General features: G+C 31.3%; 1 protein-coding gene across 3 annotated transcripts in view; it reads left to right on the forward strand.

Moving 5' to 3' along the window:
- Csmd3 (CUB and Sushi multiple domains 3) overlaps window positions 1-23711 on the forward strand; it is a 1110517-nt gene that overhangs the window by 175014 nt on the left and 911792 nt on the right. The window lies entirely within an intron of this gene.

The following is a 23711-nucleotide window of genomic DNA, read 5'->3' on the forward strand; positions in this document are numbered from 1 at the left end:
CTCCACTCATCAGTCTCAAAAGTAATTATTAAGAAATAATGCCATTCTCAAAAATCATAAAGTTCTTCATATTTCTAATTGTTGACTTCTACAAATACTATTATAAAGCTATGAACACTAGTTTCTAGTGAGCACATTGTAAAATGAACCTATTATGCCAGCTTCAAATAGTATGATACCATTAATCAATTTTGTAACTGCCATTAGTTGTTGATCTAGGGAAATAATGAGGATTATTGGTGCTGAGAATGAAATTATATATATATATATATATATATATATATATATATATATATAATATACATATACAATCTTATAACCAATTCAAATTTGTAACTATAGAAAATCAGCAAAATTTAAAAAGCAGTACTGCTTTTTGTTTTTATACCCCTTAAGTGTAATATTCATTTTAAAAACAAATGCTTTGAGATGGGTATGGTGGTACACACCTGTAATCCCACTGGTTTGGGAGACTGAAACAGGAGGATCTCCAGTTCAAAGAATGAAGAAATGAAGCACTAATGAAGAAATGAAGCACTAAGCAACTCATTGAGACTCTGTCTCTCAATAAAATACAAAATACTGCTTGGGAGGTGGCTCAGTGGTAGAGTGCCTGAATTCAATCCCCAGTACCAAGAAAAAAAAATGGTTTGGATTTGTATTATACTCTCCACTGACTTTTCCTGAGCATAAACCTATTTTAAACTTATTTCTAGCAACAAACCAAGTATCAAAAGTTCTGTTTCTTGTTTCTTCCTGCAATTGCTTCTCTTAAAAATCACTTTTCCCTAGATTCTCTAAGAGACAGTAGAAAGTCATGTAGTGCATTTTTCTTCATGTGGATAAGTACATCTTCTGATATAATTATCATATTAACTAAAATAATTATGTTAGACAAAGTTTTGGAGGTTTAAGTAATGACAGGTTATACATAAATTAATTACTTCATTTTATCCTTTAAACTAATTATCAACATACTATAAAATAAATGCTAAAATATCAAATCAAGACATTTAACCTGATACACTGTAAATTCATACCCTAGCTGTCATATACTCTTGCATTTAAAATTTTTAGGAAACACACAGGGAAATATTAGATGTGAACACTTTTTAAATTTATAAAATCTGTGTATTTTTAGCTTTAAATTCTGAGTAATTTCAATAGTTACGAAGGATTTAGAATATTATTCTGATTTTGAATTTTAGAGCCTCCTCTTTTAGCAGGACTAAGTATGGTGATTCTATTATTTTCATTTTCTAAAGTAATGATTTCTACTTTAACCAATAGTAAGGATAATTGTTCTAGTTGGTGAAGGAACACCAACATTTATATTTTAGAATAACGTTTATACTTGCAACTTTTTCAGCTTGTTATAAATTACACAAAACCAAAAAAAAGGAAAATAAGAGTTGCTTCATCATTTTTTTTTCCTACAAAATCTTATGTTTTAGCTCTTTATCATCATCAAAATGTGTTCATAGAAATATTATCACATATGCTGTTTTTAATTTCCAGGGCATTAAACATTCTCTGTTTTATATCCTTACAACAAAACAATCAAACTTAAAAAAAATGAAGAATCAGAGATCAAGCATTGGGAGAAGTCATTCTTGCCCATAAGTCACAGAGCTGGAATTCAGAACCTGGTCTCAATATCTTGGTCAGTTCTCTTTCCCATTGTAATGAAAGAGTTAAAATATTTTCATTTTTTTGCTTTTTTGTAGTCTAAGACAATATTGTTGCTCCTCATTTGGGACACTCATTCAAATCTTTTAAAATAAATCTTAATGACACTCTTAAATGAATGCATGACTATACATGAATAGAAAGATAAGAAAATGTCCTTACCCTTTCAATATCATCTCCCATTCTTCCACTTGCCTTTAAGAATCCAATCTTCTTGAAATAATCATTTTTCCCAAGTATATAACACTTTCATTCACCTGAATGTAATGAATTATTGTTGAATGCATATTTGGATAAATAAATGCCAAAGGTGATCTGTGATGACTTCATTATTGTGCATTACTAGAAACAAGTACAATGTGAAATATAAGATTTAAATAACCTGAAATTTTCAGATAGTAGAATCCTTAGGATTTTCACACCATTTTTATTTTTACATATTTTATTTAAAGAGAAATGAGGAAATTTGTCTTCATTTTAGTCATGTAAAAGTTCAATTATAACTCTCCCTTTTTATCCAGAATATTAGCTTCATTATTTAATACTGTAAGGAAATATCAAAATTCATGTTCTAAACTCTTGGTGGAATTTAATAGCCTTTTCCATGGTCAAATTCATTTTTATGTTAATGGGACATGTTGCAGAAACTAATGGATCATTAGTCTCCTGTGAATAGAAGTTTCTGATAACAATATTCACAAATGATGGGAATTTATATGTAGTGTTCAAATATTATAAGCCATCTTATGGAACCTTAATAAAATTTGTGGTGAATGATGGAGTCCTGAGAGTAGGTGTACCCTGTGAATATTTGCAATGCATGTATATAAAGTTTTCATAATGTTATGTTACTTAATTTTTTGTTGTTGTTGTTTAAAGGGTTATAAAATGCTGCTGATGTTTAAACTTTATTCATCAGATGTGAACTAGGTGCTTTCAGAAAGTTCTAAAAGGGCGGAGTGATGAGAAATAGCTTTCAGCCATTTTATTGTATTGTTAGATGAAAATGGGGACACAGGTTAGAGTTAGCAGATTCTCTCAGTTTTCTAGTCAAATTTCAAGGAAAGAATAATTTATTAACACTTAAGATCTCATATATATATATATATAAATTCTGAGCAATGAAATCAAAGAGAAAGACCACCCAAAATTCACAAACATTTAAAAAATTCACAGGGCAAGAAGTGAATGATAAGATATACACTTTGTTAGGAAATTGACAAAATAGTTAAGGGTCAAAACCCAAGTTGTTTGATTACTAGAAACCCTTCTCCTAATAATTTTCATGATATTGATAAAGTTAAATATATTTCTCAATTTCTGATATAAAAACATAAGACTTAGCTAAATGGCATCAAAAATGCCCTGCATATATTAATTCCTATGAACTTTAAAAGTAAACATGAAAGGTATTATTGAACATGCCAAACTCCCTTTCAAAAGATGAAATAGCTGTGGAAGACTGGTGAAAGAGTGCATCTTAAGATGAATATTGGGTAACATCAAGAAATTTTAAGTGTGTCATCCTAAATGGTAGCTACAGGGTAAAAAAAGGCAACACAAAAGTAAGAATCAGGTTACTGCTTTGCAGCCACTTTGGAAAATGTTTAGCAGGACATCAAGTAAGATATGGATAATCAGGTCACACAAAGGATATTAAATAGAATATCATATTCTGAATAGTAATGTCAGTTTAGATATTTGCAGGTCTAAACTAGGTGAAGTATATGGAACGGCGTGATCTAATTGTAGAGGAACTGGTCATGTCGGTGTCAGGAAGGAATCAAAGAGCTAAAGAATTATATCTGCAGATAAAGTATTATAACTACATTCCAGAATGAAAGGCAGTGGTACATAAACTAGCATAGCAGGAATATCAGTTGTAGTCCTCATACCAGAAATAAATACAGTGGATGGGTGATGCTGCAGAAAGATAAATTTGACATAGAATCATAAGAAAAAATATCTTTTTTACATCAGGAATATTAATTGGTTTTGTTAGCTCTCATTTCCTGATGTTCTCAGGCAATTTCTGGGCCAAGGCAACTAAACTATGAGGGGTATCACTCTAGGATCAATCTGAGTTCTGGTTTCAAATTTTTTCAACCTTTTCCAACATTTTCAAACTTCAACCTGTGCATTGATGTACTACCTACCTAGAATTACACTCTGGGCTTTTAGCATGTATATATATATATATATATATATATATATATATATATATGTGTGTGTGTGTGTGTGTGTGTGTGTGTGTGTGTGTGTGTGTGTGTGTATACGTACTGTAGTATACTGTGCTCTATTTATGAGATAGATTTTAGTCTCCTAAAGCAGAACATTTGTTTCTCATGCCATCATTCTTAAGAAGGCCTTTCATCATCTCTATTTACTTGTTTGCATTGATTCATTACTACTGGGAGCTTTCATTATGTTATCTCTTGATGTGATCTAGGGAGCTAGTGTCAACTTCAAGCACTGATCTTCCTTAGTTTGCTTTGTCACATCACTCATGACATTTTTATATTTAAGTTATATTCATGTGCTGCTGATTATTTTCAGGAAGGGGCTTAATATTTTAACAAAAGATGGCTTTCAAAATATAGCAATTTTCTGTCCGAATTTTTTCCTAAATTTTGATATAAATATAAACAATAACATTGGTTTAGTCATAATACAGAAAGTCATAAAAATTAGAAAAAAATGAAGAGATTAAAAAGTATTTTCCCCTTTGCTCTACTGAGTTTGAGTTAGTTGTAAAATATGTAAATAATAGAGATAATTGAAAGCTTTTTGAATGAAGATTGTAGAAAAAGGAAAGGAAGGTGAAAATCGTCTCACTATTTTAGTAAGAGATAAAAAAAGAACTAAGTTGATATTTCAAAAGTATGTGCACTTGCAAATACTATGGAGAGAGAGAGAATTGTTACTCCTTTGTGGATCATCATTTCTTACTAGTGATAGATAGCATTGTCAGAGGTTTCTTTAGAAATGACACTTGCTTTGAAAACCAGTGTTCCAGACATTGGTTTATAGTTATGGTTATTGATTCCATCAGGGAGAAACTAAAGATTATTGATTTTGACAAGTGAATAGAGTCAGAGATAAGTTGACTTAATGTTTAAGAACCTTTTTATCTCAATAGCAACAGTATAAAACATATAAAGATAGCTAATTGTACTTTATGATATCAGTGAAAATTTTAACTGTAAAATTTGAGTATCATAGGGAGTGCAGATTAGACATCTGATTTCTCTGGAGTATTTGAACAGATTATTTTTGAATTTTACAAACATATCTTTAAATCAATAAAAGTTTTGAGGAGAAGGTATAAAATTTACTTTTAATTTTTACATAAAGTTATGAAAACTATTAAGTGAATTGAGGCAATGGTTAGATCATGGGAAAATGAGGTCACTAAAATTGAAGTATTTTAATCTTTTAATTTTCTGATATGTGTACCTAGCAGACTCCATGAGAGAAGTACTTTGGGATACCAGCTTTTTAAAACTAGTATTTAGGTAATACATTATTTAACTTACTACTAAAGATGGAAAATTCCAATGCCTCATGGAGATTCTAAAGCAAATACAAATTGAGGAATATCTTTTACTTTAAAAGATTACATATAAGAAGATCCTTTTCTCCCTAATAAGGAAATTTATATTAATTTTATTTTTATTTTCCTATCCTTCCTCTAAAAATGAATAAGTGAGCATCATGAAAAATTTCATATCTCATACCATTTCTTTTTGACTTAACACTGACTGTAAAGCCAATTTGAGGTTGAAGCCACCTTCTATAGTAGAGGTTTGGAAAAAGTCAACTAATGCAGTTAATTAAAATCCACCCTTAAATTTGCCTACATCTATAGTATGATTTATGCTTTCTACTGCCTCTCTTTGTCTCTCCATTATCATAATCAGGGTTCAATGAATTACCTATGATGTTCAATGAATTAGTGACATTGGTTATGAAAAAAATGTTTTTATTCTTCTATATGCTTATAAATGCATCAGATTCCAAAAGGTTAGAGACATTTCTAATTCATTATTGATATTTTTTGAAATAGTTTTTTAGTTGTATATAGATGCAATACCTTTATTTATTTATTTACTTTTTTGTGGTGCTGGGGATGGAATCCAGTGCCTCACATATACTAGGCAAGGGCTCTACCACTGATCTATAACCCCAGTCCTCATTATTGATTCTTACTCACATTTTGTATATAATGATACTAAATAACTTATAATAAACAAAGCATGAAGAGACAATATATTCATTCTTCATGTAATCTACCATAAATAATGTTTTTATTGGTTAGTTTGATTTCTACCTAATAATTATTCTAATTGTGGTACAGTTTTCAATACCTTCTTAAACTTGTTACATTTCTGTTTTATTTATTTTTTCAGTGTTCAATTCTGACTTGGCTGTTTGCCCCACTGGATTAACCAATTGCTTCATTTTTGCTATTTTGCTATGATGCTGTAAGCAAATATTATGCTTCTAGTGGACTATATCCTAGTAAATAAGACGATTACATTTTTATATTTGACAGGTCCTTTTGACACTTTCATGTTCTTCATCTGCATATCTAATTCACTGTTTCTATCTACATCCTAGAAAGCTTTTGAATTTATTATCTGCACTTGACTATATTTTCCCCATCAGACACTGGTCTGTTTGATCCCAGGTCCCCCTGCCCTGATCCCTAAACACAGAGAACTTCATTTAAATCTAATCTCCACTTTGTGTCTATTGAGATCTTTTTAAAATGCAAATCCATTCATGCCATAGTTAGTTTAAACAATCAGTAACTACCTTATTGTTTCAAAATTAAATCCAAAATGTTTAAGATAACATCTAATCCTCCACAAAATCTGATAATTGTGAAATGATTTTTCCCCCTCCATCAGTACTATATACTTCCTGGATGTTTTTGCATTTTCTCTAGATAGCCACACTCTAACCTGAGAACAAGTCATTCTCAGTATAATAGCCACAAAATTTCTACATGCAAGAATGTAACTCTCTTTGTTTTTAAGTGAACTAAATTTTATTTTCATAGAGTATACCTTAATATATAATATGAACAAATTGATCATTTTTCCCTAAAAACTCTTTTGTTAAACTAACATTTTCAGTAGTTGCGACTTCAATTTTTCTTAATTTTTATTTGTTCTTTTTAGTTTTACTTATCAGTAAAATCTATTTTTATATATTTATAAAAACATGGAATATATCTTATTCTAATTAGGATCCCAGTCTTGTGGATATACATGATGTTAAGATTCCCTATAGTATACTCCTATTCACACATAGGAAAGTTATGTCAGATTCATTCCACAGTCTTTGGATCTGAAGACTATTATGCTAAATGAAGTAATCCCATTCCCCAAAAATCAAAAGTCGAATGTTCTGTCTGACATGTGGATACTAACCCACAATAAAGGGTATGGGGGTGGGGAGAATAGAAGTTCTGTGGATTAGACAAAGGGGAATAAAGGGATAGGGACATGAATTTCAGATTTTTAAGAAAAACAAGTAAGCTGTTTTCAAAAGAATTTAATACTTCTTGAATATCATATAAGTTTAAAATAATTATGGTTAACAATTTATTTTGTCCATTTGTAGACATAAATAATAGGGGTTTTAACATTTAAAAATTAACATTCATTTTAATCTAAATTACTTATCTTTGCAAGATGGTACATATGAGATAGATAAATTATGCTATGTTTCTATTTTCAAGATGTACAACACCATTCCTGAAGTTCAGAAGAACTTCAGAAGAACAATTTAATACTTCACTTTTAAAAGCGAGCTGTTTCACAAGTCCAGTTGATGTCAAAAGAATAAGTTGGATAGATACCTGGCATGTATTCCATAAGTGCTTCCTGAGAGTCATTGAAATGTTCTTAAGTGTTTTTATCTTTAAAATCTGGTTCTGCCGTATTTGTTTACTCAATCTCTTACCTAGTCAGATTCAAGTCAGAAAATAATATGATCTACCTCAATAAAACTCCTATCATTTACAAGCATACAATTTTTATTACAGGTTTTATAATATTTAATTATGTTGGTAATTATTAATATAAGAAAATCATGCAGACAATTCTCCCCATGTAACTGCTATCATTTAAATTTAGTTATATTAATAACAGAAGGCATAGAAATCATATGGTGCTAATAAATTCATTAAGAAACTGTTTCCAGAAAAGGGCGATAACAAATCAAGGTAGTAAATCAAATCAAGATATTATCAATAAATGGTTTTTCCAGGAATCTTTCTCTCATAAAACAATAAAACACTGGTAAAAATTGTCAAAGTAAATATTTTGACAATGTAGACAAACAAATCAAGATGTCATGAATAAATGGTACTTCCAGAAATCTACTCTTTATGAAAGTATCAATAACACTGAGAAAATTTGTCAAAATAATTTTTTTTTCAGGATTTTGAATATTAATCACAGATTTGCAACAAACTAAGGAGTGTTTATTCAAGAAAAGTGGTTGAATCTTATTAAGTTCCTTGAACTTTGTTTTAGATTATCACATCCAAGTAGAATAAAACCAAGGAGAAATGCAACTAGACAACTCATTGTCATGTTGTTGAAAGTCTGAAACAAAAAATAAACTTGTAAGCAGAAAGATATATATCAAGATATATATACATCTCATAAGTATAAATCCAACAAAATTTAAAATGGGATTCCAAGTAAAATTTTTGAACATGAAGTTCATAGTAGAACTTTTCATCAATAGAACCCTAAAGCAGTAACAATACAAGTATTTATTCAAAAATGACAGGATTAAAAAAAGTCTTGGTATTTTATACTATGGGATGTTATTTAGTAATCAAAAAGAATGATTCATCATTACTTGCTACACCACCCACTAAACTAGAAAATCTGAAAAAACTAAAATCTATACTATTTATTTTATAAAATATGCTGAGGAAAATATTGTTAAATTAGCAGTGACATTTCTCTGAATACATTAAAAACCACTGACTTATGCACTTTGAAATGGTGAGAATTTTGTTATATGATTATTTCAAACCATATGTTATTTTTTAAAAGAGAGTGGAGCTTAATATATATCTAATATATGTTATTTCTAGTGTTTATGTATATAAAGAAATAGGCAAAAGAAATATAAACTTGAAATAAAATTTAAGAATACAAGTTAAAAATCACTTTAATCACCTTTCAAATTCATACAGACCTTCTGTAAATTGTTGCCAATCTCTTTTATTATTTGTTTAAATTTGTCATGACTTTTTAAATAGCCTACAAAATTCCTGAGATTTAAAAACATAAATGTATAGAAAGAAAGAAAATCCCACATTTATTTGTCTTGAAAATTATAACTATTTAATAAAGAGTAACTGAGAATCCTGTTAACTTTTATTTTAGGTACAATCTATGCCCCCTTGTATTTTATGTATTTTATGTACACACGCACGCACGCACACACACCGTACACACACACACATATCCATATATGTGTATGTATACACACACACACATTTTAGTTATTTTCCCATAAACATTTGTCTTGGTCATGAAATCTAATATTCAGTGCACTGCAGCAATATCAGCGGGAAAGAAAAAACAGCAACAATAAAAAAAGTATAGCCAGCTATTTTCTGGTGCCAGCATGGATCCTTTTCTAAAAAAGTCAGTGATGTATGTTAGAGAACAGGATAGAATCCTCACAGTCAAATTTTATTTTTCTTTTTAAAGTAACATCTATTCTTTGAGATTTTTAATACCTAATGCCTTAGGCACAACTTGTTTTATTGAGAGACTGTAAAATGTTTTCCTTCTTGAAAAACTACTTCCTCACTCTTATTTTGCAATTTAGTTTTTTGTACTAGTGACATTCATTATTCAGCAAGGCTTTAAGTATTCAAATGTAGAACATTTATAAATAGCAGTTAAAGAACTTATCAGGATGATGCTATATTACATATATAACCTAGTATACAATATGTTTTTCTTAATATTTATGATTGCACAAATCAATTTTGTGAAGATATTTCTGATGAAATCTGTCAACACAAGCACACCTACTGTTGTTCAGAATCCCCCCGCTTGGCACCCTAAATATGTTTCAGCTATGAATTTCATTCACTGGTCTCAGGTGCAATTGGAACATAACTTTTGTTCTGCCATTGTTGCCCTTGACATGGCAAAAGCTAAATTTATTTCCTTACTCATATTTTTTCCAGGTTTTACAGATGGGAATAGTCAGCATATTTTCTCTTCTTGTTTTCTTATTTTATATCAGAAAAATCCCAGCATATCAGAATATTTTCTGGTTTTACTCTGGTCATCTTTCCTAGAAGTCTTAAAATATAAACTGATTGAATTAAATAAAGAAAAAATACATGGAGAAAATCAACATTATCTAGTTTAATATCTTAAAAATATGTTTCTACCCTGTTACCTGACATTCCTCCAACAATCCCTAAATATTATCCATAATATCTAGGTGAAGAAATACAGACTGGTAACTCACCAGAAATCAGAGGGATGTGGTGTGATGGAGACTAATCACAAATAAATGGTATAGATTCTACCTACTGCTAAGCATATACTTTCTGCCATTCAAACATATCATTTAAGCACAATATTACCTAGTTGTCCAAGGTTGAAAGGTTTAAGAAACTTTGTTCAGCTGGCTAAGCCTGGGCCCCTAAAGGTTGAGTAGATATCAGTTCTGCAGGTTGACATCCTTCTGCTTGGAGTTCTGTGGCTTTTGGCCTTCACTGAATTCTACATAGCACCAATTTAACAGAGTTGATGTCAGTGTCTTCCATTAATTTTAATTTGACTGGTTGACTTGACAGGGTACTCAAGGGGAAATTCTCCTGAAGCCAAGATATCAGAAATGAAGAGCAGCTGATATTGGGAGATAATTCTCAATGTGTCTCTCAGATTTCTGTATGTCTTCTGAGCAGTGATATCATTTGCCTTTAATCTGAACTATCTTTGCAAGGAAGTTTTTGAGGTAAAGAAGTTTGGGAAATAGTTATCTGGGGCAAAGGAAAGGTATGCTTATTGACTATTATTAAAGATTAAGTTTTCCGTAGTCAGAGATGCTATATTGTAAAAATAAAACCTACTGATACTCAATTATTAAGTGCATCTCTTTCACATCACACTGTAGGAAATGGGATTCCTAAAACTGGTGCAAGGAAATGCTGAAATTCTGGGCACTCTTATTGTTATGATAATAATCTCTTATCTCTCACAAGTTTAGTGTTCTCTGCCAGAAGCTATCTGTGATAAGCTAACTTAGCCTGTAAGTATAGTAAAATCTTAGACCTTCCTCAGTTCTTGACTTGTTCTATCAGCAATCATGGATTTTTCTAATTCTTTTTTCATTTCCATCAATTTTTGATTTCTATATTTGTGCTTTTGCTATTAGATAAGTATATATTCTGGATTCTTTTGTCTTCTGCAAGAATTAGCCCTGCATCTTTAACATTATCTAATTTTTGAAACTATGCTTCTTGCCTGATAGTGTACATTACAGAATATTTCTCTTTATATTTACAAATTTTGTATATGTGTATATATACAAACATACATATATATTTCAGCCTCTTTTACTCAGATTTTTAAAATTCTTGAATACAAGTGTTTCTTAGAAACAGAGTGTCCTGAAGTGTTTTCTTTGTCCCATCTGATTATCCTCGTCTTTTAATCTAAATTTATAGACTGCTTACAGTTAATTACCTATATACTATGGTTAGTATTTGCTATTTTCTTATATGACATTAATATTTAGTTTCTATTTGTTTCACCCATTTGTTGTTTTTATTTTCTTCTCCATGTTGCATTTCTGGGGTCAAAAATTGTTGTTCCATTTCATTCCTATTTGATCTTTCAACTTATTTATAATATTCATACCATTCATAATTGATATTCTTCTTTGATTGTAAGTACAGATTTCTCTTAAAAAATCTTGACAACTGAAAGTATTTTTAATTTAAGAGCATATTTTATAAGATTCATATTTTACCAAATATTGGAGAACTTATTAATATTAAAAGGAACAGAAAAATCACTACCTGTGTGATACAGCAGCTTCCATCATAGCATTATTTAGAAATAAATCAGATGTGTATAACCACTGATATCTGAACATTTATCAGGTGAATATGAATTATCAATTTGCATATCAGTTAATTGGATATGAGTCATCAATTGGACATTATAGTTTCAATTTGAATGTTAGAATAACTTTCGCATTGCTTTCTAGATATTATACATAATAGATATTATGTAATATTAAACCTCCAAATATTGTGGAAAGATGAATTATTGTTATAGGGATTAATCAATAAAATTTGCATCTTAATTTTCTGGAACCCCAAAGTCTAACTCACCTTCACTCTGATTTTTTAAAATATTGCTAAGGGAAAAAAGTAAAAAGGATAAAACTAAATGTTCCACCTACATAAAAGAATAATGTTATGAAACATTAAATCTTTCACAGTTGGAAACACATTTGTGGGAGGAAAACTTACAATCAAGTAACACAGACTGTTTCCTTTTTTTTCTAGTTTAGGTTGAGTTTTTATGAGAGTAATGTTTGTAAAAAAGCCAGTGAGCCAATAAAATGGCACTTATGGGTGATCAAATACCAGAGTGAAGGTGAAGTACTTGATTACCTAAAAGGTTACTCTCCAGTACCCTGGACATAACTCCTACTATAGAAGTTAATGTAGATTTGATAAAGAATACTATTTTTTTTCAACCGCCATGAGAAGCAGAAAATTCAAGTTTTCACTTTGACTTTTATTGCTATTCTGGGCAGATATTTTCTACTCAAAATAGAATCAAAACCACCAGCAGCAGCATCACAAGTAGCTTATCAGAAGTGAAAATATTAGCTGGGCATGGTGTTATCCCAGCCACTCAGGAGGCTGAGGCAGAAGGATCTCAAGTTCAAAGCCAGTCTCAGCAAAAGTGAGGTGCTAAGCAACTCAGTGAGGCCCTGTCTCTAAGTAAAATACAAAATAGGGCTGGGGATGTGCCTCAGGTGGTCCAGTGCCTCTGAGTTCATTCCCCAGTACCAAAAATTAAAAAAGAAAGAAATGAAAATATTAAGTCTTGCCTAAGACTTTCTGAGATTTAATGTTTTAATGTAACTTGAAATAGAAAATAAGTTCATATAAAGTCTAAGTGCACTGAACACTACTAGGTCAAATTACAGTCATTAAAGTGTATGTATCAAGGACGGGTAAGCGATCTACGACCCAAAGTGAAGATGTAGCAGAGAAAACTTTAGGACAAAGTTTCAGCAACAAGTGAACAAATGATATATCTAATAAGCCTAAAGTTTGCAAAGTCTTAAAGGTTTTATAGAGGTACATCCATGTCAGAGCTATACTTTTAAATGTATTTCTATGTTTACCAAATTGCAGTTATGTTTTTCCTAATTCACTATTTTAAAAACTTTATGAGCTCTAATTACCTCTGCCATACTCCCTCACAGTATTCTCATCTCTTTAGAATAGTGTCTAACATTTACTGGGTCTCTTAAATGAATAGATATATCAGAGTAAATATGGTTTTGTGTTGACAAAGATGTACAAGAGACTTCAGTTTTTAAGAGTTCTCTTTATATGAATTTGTTTTCTATTTCAAGTACCTACACTGGTGAACAATTTCACATAAACCATTTGAATGATATGTAGTCTTCAGGTTAGACTTAGGCCATTGAGATTGCTGTACATGTAGATTATCTACTTCCATGAATCACATTACAGGCCTATTCTACTCAGGGCTCATGGGTATCTCTATTCCCATTCCATATAATTCCTTTCCAGTCTGTTTTTACCTCTATACTAAATTACTACACTAGTTTGGGGATACATAAGTTTTGAAGAAAGAAAGCCTCATTAAAAGATGCATTCCTTTTACTCCTAGGATAAGAGTTATGTTACATATATCTCAATTGTGCCATGAGTGGGTCATCGTATGTGTTGTAAAAATCCTGAGTAACCTGTAAGTGTAGGTGATGACACTCATTTTAAAAAGTGACTTGGTTTTTGACACTTTCAGAGGAATGACTTTTTACTCACTGACAGAGAGGAACTCATTTCACACTTGCCCATTTGAGACAAAGCAGTAAATCATTCAGAAAGTCCCACAATATCTGTGCATATTAAGGAAGCACAGTATCTGTGCACATTTGTTTACAGATACATTGAAGTGTTCCTTCAATACTTTAAACAAAATTTCTATTCAAAACTACTTCTGAGATATGCGCCTGTGTAGAATAAGTTCATATTTATCATATAATTTTATGCTTTACTGACTACTTTTCAAATGTAACTATAGTGCAAATATATGACTTCACACGTATTACTGAGGCAGAGAGAAAACTGCTGATACCTTCTGTCAAATTCTATGTTGTCTATTATTGCTCTTTTTTCACCATTTAGAAGATATTATACAACACTTAAAGGAGAGATGCCATTAATAACGCAGATATAACCACATATGAAGGGAGCTGGAATGTGTAAATTCTTGGATTTGCTAAAATATTCTCTTTGATATTGAAGTGGTGGGAAAGTCATCTTAAACTTTTGTATGGATAAATAGGAAATACTTTTCAGTAGTTCTCTAGTACCCATACTTTTGCATGTACTAAGAAAAATGCTTCAGAGTATATATAATTTTCTAAATTATTTTTACTCCTTCACTAGTACAAGTATCAAGTAATTTCACTATCCTTCTACAATGCTGTATGACCCAAATTTTTCCAGAGTGACATCTGTACATCGTTAAGTATTAAATACTTAGCAGTGGTTTCCTTAACTTTGTCACAATCTTTAGCTCTCTTTGGAAGATCAGAAAACATAGTTCAGTATGTCAACCAACAGAATACATAGGAGGCACAGAAAAAGCACCTATGCACCTATATATAAGTATAGGAACATTTATAGGTTTGGCTTGTTTTTTTCAAGAGATTAATATGAAATATTTCATTTAGAAGGTCCAGTTTAAATCACACTTCTTAGCATTGAGTATAACATCTTTTATGTACAGGGATTGGGCAAAGCACCATATAATCATACTTAAGATTTTGTAACTTTTATTATCTTTACCAGATTCCTAAAGTTAGGCAGAAAGGTGGGCATTGAATATGGGGAGTAAATATATTAAGGATATAGGGAGAAAGGTACTCTCATACATTGTTGTTTGGACTGAAAAATTGGTGCAACCACTATGGAAAGCAGTATGAAGATTCCTCAGAAAACTTGGAATGGAACCACTATTTAACCCAGTTTTTCCACTCCTTGGTCTATAATCTAAAGGACTTAAAAACAGTATACTACAGTGATGCAGCCACATCCATGTTTATAGGAGCTCAACTCACAATAGCCAAACTATGGAAACAACCCAGGTATCCTTCAGTGGATGAATGGAAAAATAAAATGTTGTATATATACACAATGTGATATTAGACATAAAGAAGAATGAAATAATAGCATTTGCCATTAAATGGATGGAAATGGAAAATATCATGCTAAGTGAAATAAGCCAATCCCCCCAAAATACAAAGGCCAAATGTTTTATCTTATTTGGGGATGCTAATCCAAAACAAGAGAGGTTGATTAGGGAAATAATACAAATGTATTGAATTAGACAAAGGGAAATGCAAGGTGAGGATAGGAAAGAGTAGAATCGATTGGTCATAAATTTCCTAGCCTTTTATTTGTATTCACAACCAAAAAAATCAAAGATTACAAATGCTTTCTGATAGAATAAACTATCAAAAAATAAATAAAGACCATAAGTGATAGCCTGGTTATGATATTAACAAGCAACATGCCAGAGGAAAAACAAGAAGCAAAGGATTACAAAAGCAAAATCATTGGTATGAGGGACAGAATTTAGAATGTGACTGTAGAATACAAAAGTAAAAGAGAATTTTGACCAGGTGGCTTGAAAATATATATATATATATATATATATATATATATATATATATATATATATATATATATATATTTACCTAAAGACAGACTGATTTTAGAGAGATTTCCATGAAGCTCTTTTTTTTTCTGTCACTATTGAGGTTCTATAAAAACATGGTGTATTTATGTTTGATATTTGTTAGTTATATATATATTTTAATTTGTAAATTTGGATTTTGATAAGGTATCTAGTTAACTAGATCAGTGCCAATGATTCTTCTTACGCCAGTCCACTCAGATCTATTGATGAGATGAGGCCCAGGTTCTAGAAAGATGAGTCCCCATGTCCTCTCCGGATTGACCCTGGAATTCTTCTATTGGCATTGTTTTAAAGCAGTAATTATTGAAGAACTTTTCCATAGTGCTGGATTTTCTTCTATAAGACTATATTTATTAGGGTAATTTCCCTTTGCTCTTTTTTTCTCCCCTTTTCCTCCTTTGTTTGAGAAGTGGGTAAATGATAATGAGGAAAAAGAAATTTAAAGTTAATGTGGGTAGCATATAGAAAAGAAAGACATCAAGTAAAAATCACTGTGTATATTTTTAAAACCCAAGCAGTAATATTTTTCACTTTATTTGTAAAAAAGAATGATCCTGGTAAAATATCTATTTTGTAAACAATAAATATAGATAATACTAGGCAAAAGTAATCCAATAAATTTAATGATAGCCATATTCTGTTCTATAGCACAATTTTCAAGGTATTCCTGAAATATTTCATATTTCGCATTTATAATATCCTTAGGGAATATGGGAAAAAAAAGTATTATACCCATTGTATCAATAAGGAAAGTTTCAAGGTGGTAAATTCTTTTTGTAAGAGCATCAAGGAAGTCTGCTTCAGGAACAGGAATAGAATTTAAAGGTATCTGAATACCAGAATGATCTTATCTTCTTGCTGTAATATGATTTGTTTTGGGAATCTAGAATTTATGTTTCAAACAGTAGATTATGTGCTGACAATTAGGAAACAATAGTTTGTCCTTTATACAAAAACAAAACAAAAAGCAAAAAACAAAAAACAAAGCCTGAGTTGCATTAATTTCACCTGTATTAGTTGAACACTGCCTGGACAAATTCATCCACAATGGACAGAGAAATTAACCATGAGATAGACCATATGTATGGCAGAAATGACTGTAGGTCAAACATCTGCTTTTAAACATAGCCTCATAAATGCCATCTGTGGAACCACTTTTTTATTTGAAAGGATAAGGATGCAATATACATATGCAAAGTAAAGTTACATGTGCTTATATAAAGTTATCTAAGTCATATTGTAGCTATTTTTAAATCATATCATGGCTCTACTAATCCCTTCCAATTTTAGTATTTGTTGAGGCAGTGGCATTAGTTGATATTCACGTAATGTCTTTGATATAAGGATTTGTTTACATCAAACTTACATTCATTCTGATGACTAATATACTATTGTATTTATTGCTAAGAACTAAGAAAAAAGATAAAGCACTATAATAATATAATACTAAATTTGTCAAGAAATTTGTGTTTGGAGACTCCCAAACACAGCTTAAACTTAAAATTTCCTTCATTCTCTAAATTTCTGTTTCTCACTTGTGTGTCTACTTGTCTGATGCTATTATCAAGTGTTTTTAGTAAAGTGCTCTCAGAGAAATCTGTCTGTGTAGTTAAGAGTATCTTTTCACATATCAAGTTTTGTTACTGTTCCAAGAAGTAAACAGGAGTAGAATTAGCATTTCATGGAAACTAAACTGTCTGAACTCCTTTGCATATTCAGATTAATTCTCAAGGATGAGATAGAAAAGATTTGAAATCTCACTAGTAGGAAAGTAAAAACAATGAATTAAGAGCTAACACTGATAGAAAATGAAATAAAGCACACCCACAAAATGAAGTTTTTCTTAATATTCTTCCTAGATAATTTCAATTAGGTACTTCAAAGAAACAGGTCTCTTCTTTCTGCAATCCTTTTTGGCTCCTTTGATAATCCGTTTTGATAACCTTAGAGTTTTGTTAGCATCATTTCCTTTGCATATCTTCTTTACAATTAACATAAACATATTTAATCTAGTATTGGGAAGGAACATAGAATTCAAGTTGTCCTCTTTTGAAGTCTTTATTTTCATTGTTTCCATATTGGTCTGAGTCATAATAAGATTAAAAGGAAAAAAAAATGGTAATTTTTTTCCTGTTTTTGTTTTTGTACTAGGGATTGAACATAGGGACACTTTACCAATGAGCTACATTCCCAGCCCTTTATACTTTTTATTTTGAGACAGGGTCTCACTAAATTGCTTAGGGCATTGCTAAATTGCTGAGGCAGGTATAGAACTTGCAATCCTTTTGCCTCAATCTGCTGAGTCCCTAGGATTATAGGTGTGCGCCACTGGCTTCATGTTTATTTTTCTCCATGTTGTTGAGATAGAAAACCTTTATCTTTCAAGTTGAATTATAAGTAACTGCACACAGATGTTGAAGTTCCATTTCAATAAGCAAATGAACCCTGATATTTTGAGGAATTTATTTTCTATTAGACCCACGTGTGTACAAAAGGCAAATAAAGTAGAGAAAACCACAACTATAAAGAAACAATTTTTATTGCTGAGTAATGAAAGAGAATAAAGTCATGGCATTTACAGGTAAATGGATGGAGTTAGAGAAAATAATGCTAAGTGAAGGTAGCCAATCCCAAAAAACCAAATTCCAATTTGTATTCTTTGATATAAGGAGGCTGACTCATATTGGGATAGGGAATGGGAGCATGGGAGGAATAGATGAACTCTAGATAGGGCAGAGGTGTTGAAGGGGAAGGGAGGAGGCATCGGGTTATTAATGATGGTGGAATGTGATGATCATTATTATCCAAAGTACAGGTATGAAGACACGAATTGGTGTGAATATACTGTGTATACAACCAGAGATATGAAAAATTGTGCTTCATATGAGTAATAAGAATTGTAATGCATTACACTGTCATATATAAATAAAAAATAAATAAACAAAAGAAACAAATTTATTCTGGAACTATGGAGCTATTTTTCTTTGTTTTGTTTGTTCGTTTGTTTTGGTACCAGGGAATGAACCAAGGGCACTGAGTCACATCCCCAGTCTTTCTTATTTTACTTTATTTTATTTTTTTTTTTGAGACAGAGTCTTAACTAGGTTGTTTACAGACTAATGAAAGAGCTGAATCTGGCTTTGAATCTGACATCTTCCTGCTTCAGCCTCCTGAGTCACTGAGATTACAGGCATGAACCACGACCATGACCAGCTCATTTCTTCATTATGCATGTCAAAAGGGAAAAATAGTTAACATATGCACACATTTTGCAGTAATTTTAGTAATTCATGCTTAACAGCATACTATATAAATATGATTTAGGCAAATTATAATTATAATGTGATATACATGCAATAGCATATTTTTCTTGCCTCAAATAACATATTATTGTTTATAAAACTTGTAAATTCAAAACTGTATCTCCTCTATGTATGTTTAGTATGTCAAAATATACTTTACCATCATATATATCTAAAAAGAACAATTTTTTTTTTTAAAAAAAAGGAGGGCTGTGGTTTTAACTCAGTGGTGGAGCATTGGCCTCGCACATATGAGACACTGTGTTCAATCCTCAGCACCACATAAAAATGAATAAAAAAAATAAAAGTATCCTGTCCACCTGAAACTAAAAACATTTTAAAAAGAGAAAAAAAACTCTAAAGAAAACATGTTTAAATGTTTGATGCATAATTATTAAGCAAAATTTAATCAGCATATAGATGATCCAAGACTTTGATATGTGATTCAACAAGTAAAATTATTAATCATATATTATAGGAGCAAACCAATGATTAATAATATAAACTTAAGGAAAGTTATTGCTCCCCATTTGCATACATGACACAATCTGAGGATGGTAATTTTACCTAAGTGGATTTTTGTTAAAGATAATATCTTTCTTTGTGCATCTTTAGGACATATGCTTGCTTTTGTTGGGGGATATAAAACCTGGATTGCAGCTCTCAATACATGAAAGTATAACTAGACCTTAAGTGATGACTCAGTGAGTTATTCAAGTTAAATAGAGAGAAGATAGCCAGTTTGAGTAATAGGCTAATACAAAATAAGGGGGAAAAAAGCCAAAGCATTGTTAGTATAAAGTCAAAGTTATATTAAAAGTATGAGGTTGAGCTAGGCTCAGTGGCACATGCCTGTAATCCGCGAAGCTGGGAAGGCTGAGGCAGGAGGACCTCAAATTCAAAGGTAGCATCAGCAAAAGCAAGGTGCTAAGCAACTTAATGAGACCTTGTCTCTAAATAAAATACAAAATAGTGCTGGAAATGTGGCTCAGTGGTTGAGTGCCCTGAACCAATCCCTGGTACCCCCACTCCTCCTCTCACACACAAAACTATAAGATTTAAATAAAGCAGAACCTAAAAAAATATTGAGCAGAATTCAGAGAAATATGATTTATCTAAAAAACAATAGCACCCAATCTTCTTGTGAACATTCTGGATATGATTTTGAAGACATAATTGTAGGGCATCTTTCTGATGAGGAGTACATGGTATCACCATTCATTTGGCTTGATCATATACTACATGCTAAAATGACATGCTAGAAATTTTGTGGGTAATTACTTTCATTTTCAGACCACAGTCATAATTTCAGTATCCCTGGTTTCTTCTTGGTTATACTTGTACATTTGCCTGACATTATTAACAGAAGGAAATATTGCTTTAAGCCTGTTAGTGGTAGAATCATCTTTTATATCTTTATATTTTTATTTCAGACCAACACACATGTACTGTTTTAGTCAGCTTTTGTGTTGCTGTGACCAAAAGACCTGACAAGAACAAATTGGAGGAGGAAAATTTATTTTCGCTCATAGATTCAGAGGTTTGGTCCATGGTTAGTCAAATCCTTATCTCTGAGCCCAAGATGAGGTAAAACATTTTGGTGAAAGTGTGTGGCAGAGAAAAATAGCTAAGGACATGACAGCCAAGAAACAGAGAGAAAGACTGAGAGAGAGAGTGCTCTGCTTACCAGGACATACCCCAGTGACCTACTTTCTCGAATCATAATCTACCTGTCTACAGTTACTACCCACTTAATCCATATCAGTGGATTGATCCACATACACACACAAAACATACTAGGTTTAAAATGTACCTAATAGTATGTTGTGTCAACAGATGTCATGCACATCTATAATCCCAGCTACTTGGGTGATTGAGGCAGAAGGCTTGCAAGTTCAAGCCCAAGTTGGGAATTTTAGTGATATCCAGTTTCTAAATAAACATTAAAAAGGTCCAGGGATGTAATTCTGTGGTAGAACACTGAAATTTAATAATATTGTATATTAATTTTAGGAAGAAGCAAAGTGAAGTGAGTGTTAGGGAGTAGGAGGAAACCAGAGAAGCATGATCTCATAGTTCTTCTTTTTTGTTTTGCTTTGGTGTGGTTTGGTTTCTTTCTTTTTAAAATTTTTTTATTAACTAACTAAGTGTGAGCTCATCTCAAGGCAGTATTGCTCCTATCTGAAGATGAAAAAAAGGAAACAGAACGTCAAAATTCAAGAACTATGAAAAGCACTAGTAACTTTGATTGAAACTCCCAATTTCTTTCACATTTATGTCACATTGTCACAAAGCCATGGAAATAGTTATACAAATGTTCTGCCATCAGGGACAATTTGGATCCTAGGGCTCTTGTAATAAATAAAACAAAGGCCTGTTCTCCTTGACTATTATTCTACTAGGGGAGATCAAAAGTACACCAATAAATATTTAAAAAGTCAGGTATTAGTAAGTGTTTTGAGGAAAATAAATCAAATTTAGGGGATATAATTGAACACAAGTGTCTTTTGGAAAGGAAATGTTTCTCTGATAAGACAATATTTCAGGAAAGACCTGAATGAAGTAAGGGACAGAATATGTAAATATCTAAAGGATATATATTCCAAATTGAAGGAAGAGCAGGTCCTACATTTCATGTGTGGGTATTTACTTGGGTTATATGAGAAACAGCAAATTGACTAAAGGGAGGAAAATAGCTGAAGTGCTTAGAAGTCAACCTCAAGATAACTTGGGAGCTCACTACCTTGTTTTACATTAATTTTAAAAAAATAGTAACATAAGTGCAAAATAAAAACTTGTTAAAAATTGCCATATAACCTTTCTTCAAATTGACCTCTAATAAGCATTTAGTGCCATTTATTTGTCCTGGCCTGCTTGCTTACCCGTGTATATGTGCACATGCACACACACATTTCCCCCTAAGCCATTTGAGAGTAAATTACATATACTGTGGTTCTTTACCACTATTTCAAGGTTTATTTCCTTAGGGATGTTTTCTGACATAATCAGAGTACAGTTTTCAACTTTGATAAATTTAACATTGCTGCAATTCTATAATCTACCATTTATAGTACAATTTTGTCACTTGACAAAATAATTCCCTTCCTTGAAGTTTTTCATCTCTACTGCAGGACCTAAAGGAGGATCAGTTATTGCTTTTAGTTGCCATGACACTTTAGCTTCCTTAAATCTGCACTATTTCCTCAGACTTTCATTATCTTTTATGACATTGACATTTTTGAAGCCTATAGTCCTCCCATTTCATATTTTTGATTTTCCAAAGGGAACAGTTGTCATAGTGTGTTTGACACATGTGCTAATTTTAACTACTTAAGAAAGTCTAATTTCTCCACTGTATATTTACTGTTATTCATTACCCCATTTGTAATTAACAAAGTTTCCTGAGAGAAACTTTAATACCATAAAAATATCATACTGCTCATAAAAATTTCTCTAACCCACTAATGATTTTTGATTAGCACAATCTTTGCTAGGATAGTAGCATCACATCTACCAACTAATATTTGACTTTCTACCATGAGCAAAATACTTTCTTTTATTATTATTTATTAAGGTATTTATAATTTTTATAGGTATGAAACCATTCATTACTTTTTCCCCAATTCATTCACTAATTATTTTTATTCTCAATAATATTTTGGTGCTCAAGTTGCCATGAATGTTATAAGTTAGGATTGCACTTGAGCTCTTGTATCCTTGTGATATGCCTTAACTAGATTTTGGGAATGTTGCTCAAAACATTCTAGGATCTAGAACCTATTCTGCATTAGCCATAGAATCAACTATTTCTTCCCAAGAAGTTCTGGTTTCTTATAATGGAGAAAGTTAAAGAATACATTTTGGTTGAATATTGGCTCATTTGGGTTAGGTTGCCTCTGTTTCCTGGCTATTGCAACAGATCTGATTTTGGCCTTCCCACCTGCAATTTGTGATAGTGTCCATTTCCCTGCAACCTTAATAACAAAGTATTAATTAATCTTTCTAATTTTTCCCAAGTGTTGAATGAGAAATGGCAGCTCAGTATAAGCATGATTTATATATCTACTATGGGTGAAATTGAACACTTTATGTATTTAAGGCCACTTTCTATATTTTTTAAAAAAAACTCTACTATCGTGTGTACAATTAAAAAGAATAAATAAAAAAATGGATTAACCCTCAGCAATTTAGCAAGGCCCTAAGCAACTTGGCAAGGACCTGTCTTAGAATAAAAAATAAATAAAAAGGGCTAAAGATGTGGTACAATGTTTCAATCTCTGGTACCAAACAACAACAAAAATTGTCTGGTCATGACTTTGTACAATCTCTATAGAATTTATAATAATTATTCTCTCAAATTTTAAATTTCTTACAGGTAGGAATACAAATGTTTTATCCATAATATGCTTCAAGTATATTTTTCCAGATTATTTTATGCTTTATTATAATGATTTTCCTGTAAAAATGTTTCCTGTTTTGTGGTTAAATGTGTTAATATTTTATCAAAGCTGGAATTTTAAGTATATGTAGAAAGTATCTTCCCATATTTTAAAGAATGGGGCTGTGGCTGTGGCTAAGTGGTACAGCGCTTGCCTAGTATGTATGAAATGCTTTGTTCCGTCCTCAGCACCACATAAAAATTAATAAATAAGACAAAGGTATTCTGTCTGTTTAC

The sequence above is a fragment of the Urocitellus parryii genome, chromosome 7, assembly GCF_045843805.1.
Source record: "Urocitellus parryii isolate mUroPar1 chromosome 7, mUroPar1.hap1, whole genome shotgun sequence".
In the NCBI taxonomy this organism is placed as follows: domain Eukaryota; kingdom Metazoa; phylum Chordata; class Mammalia; order Rodentia; family Sciuridae; genus Urocitellus; species Urocitellus parryii.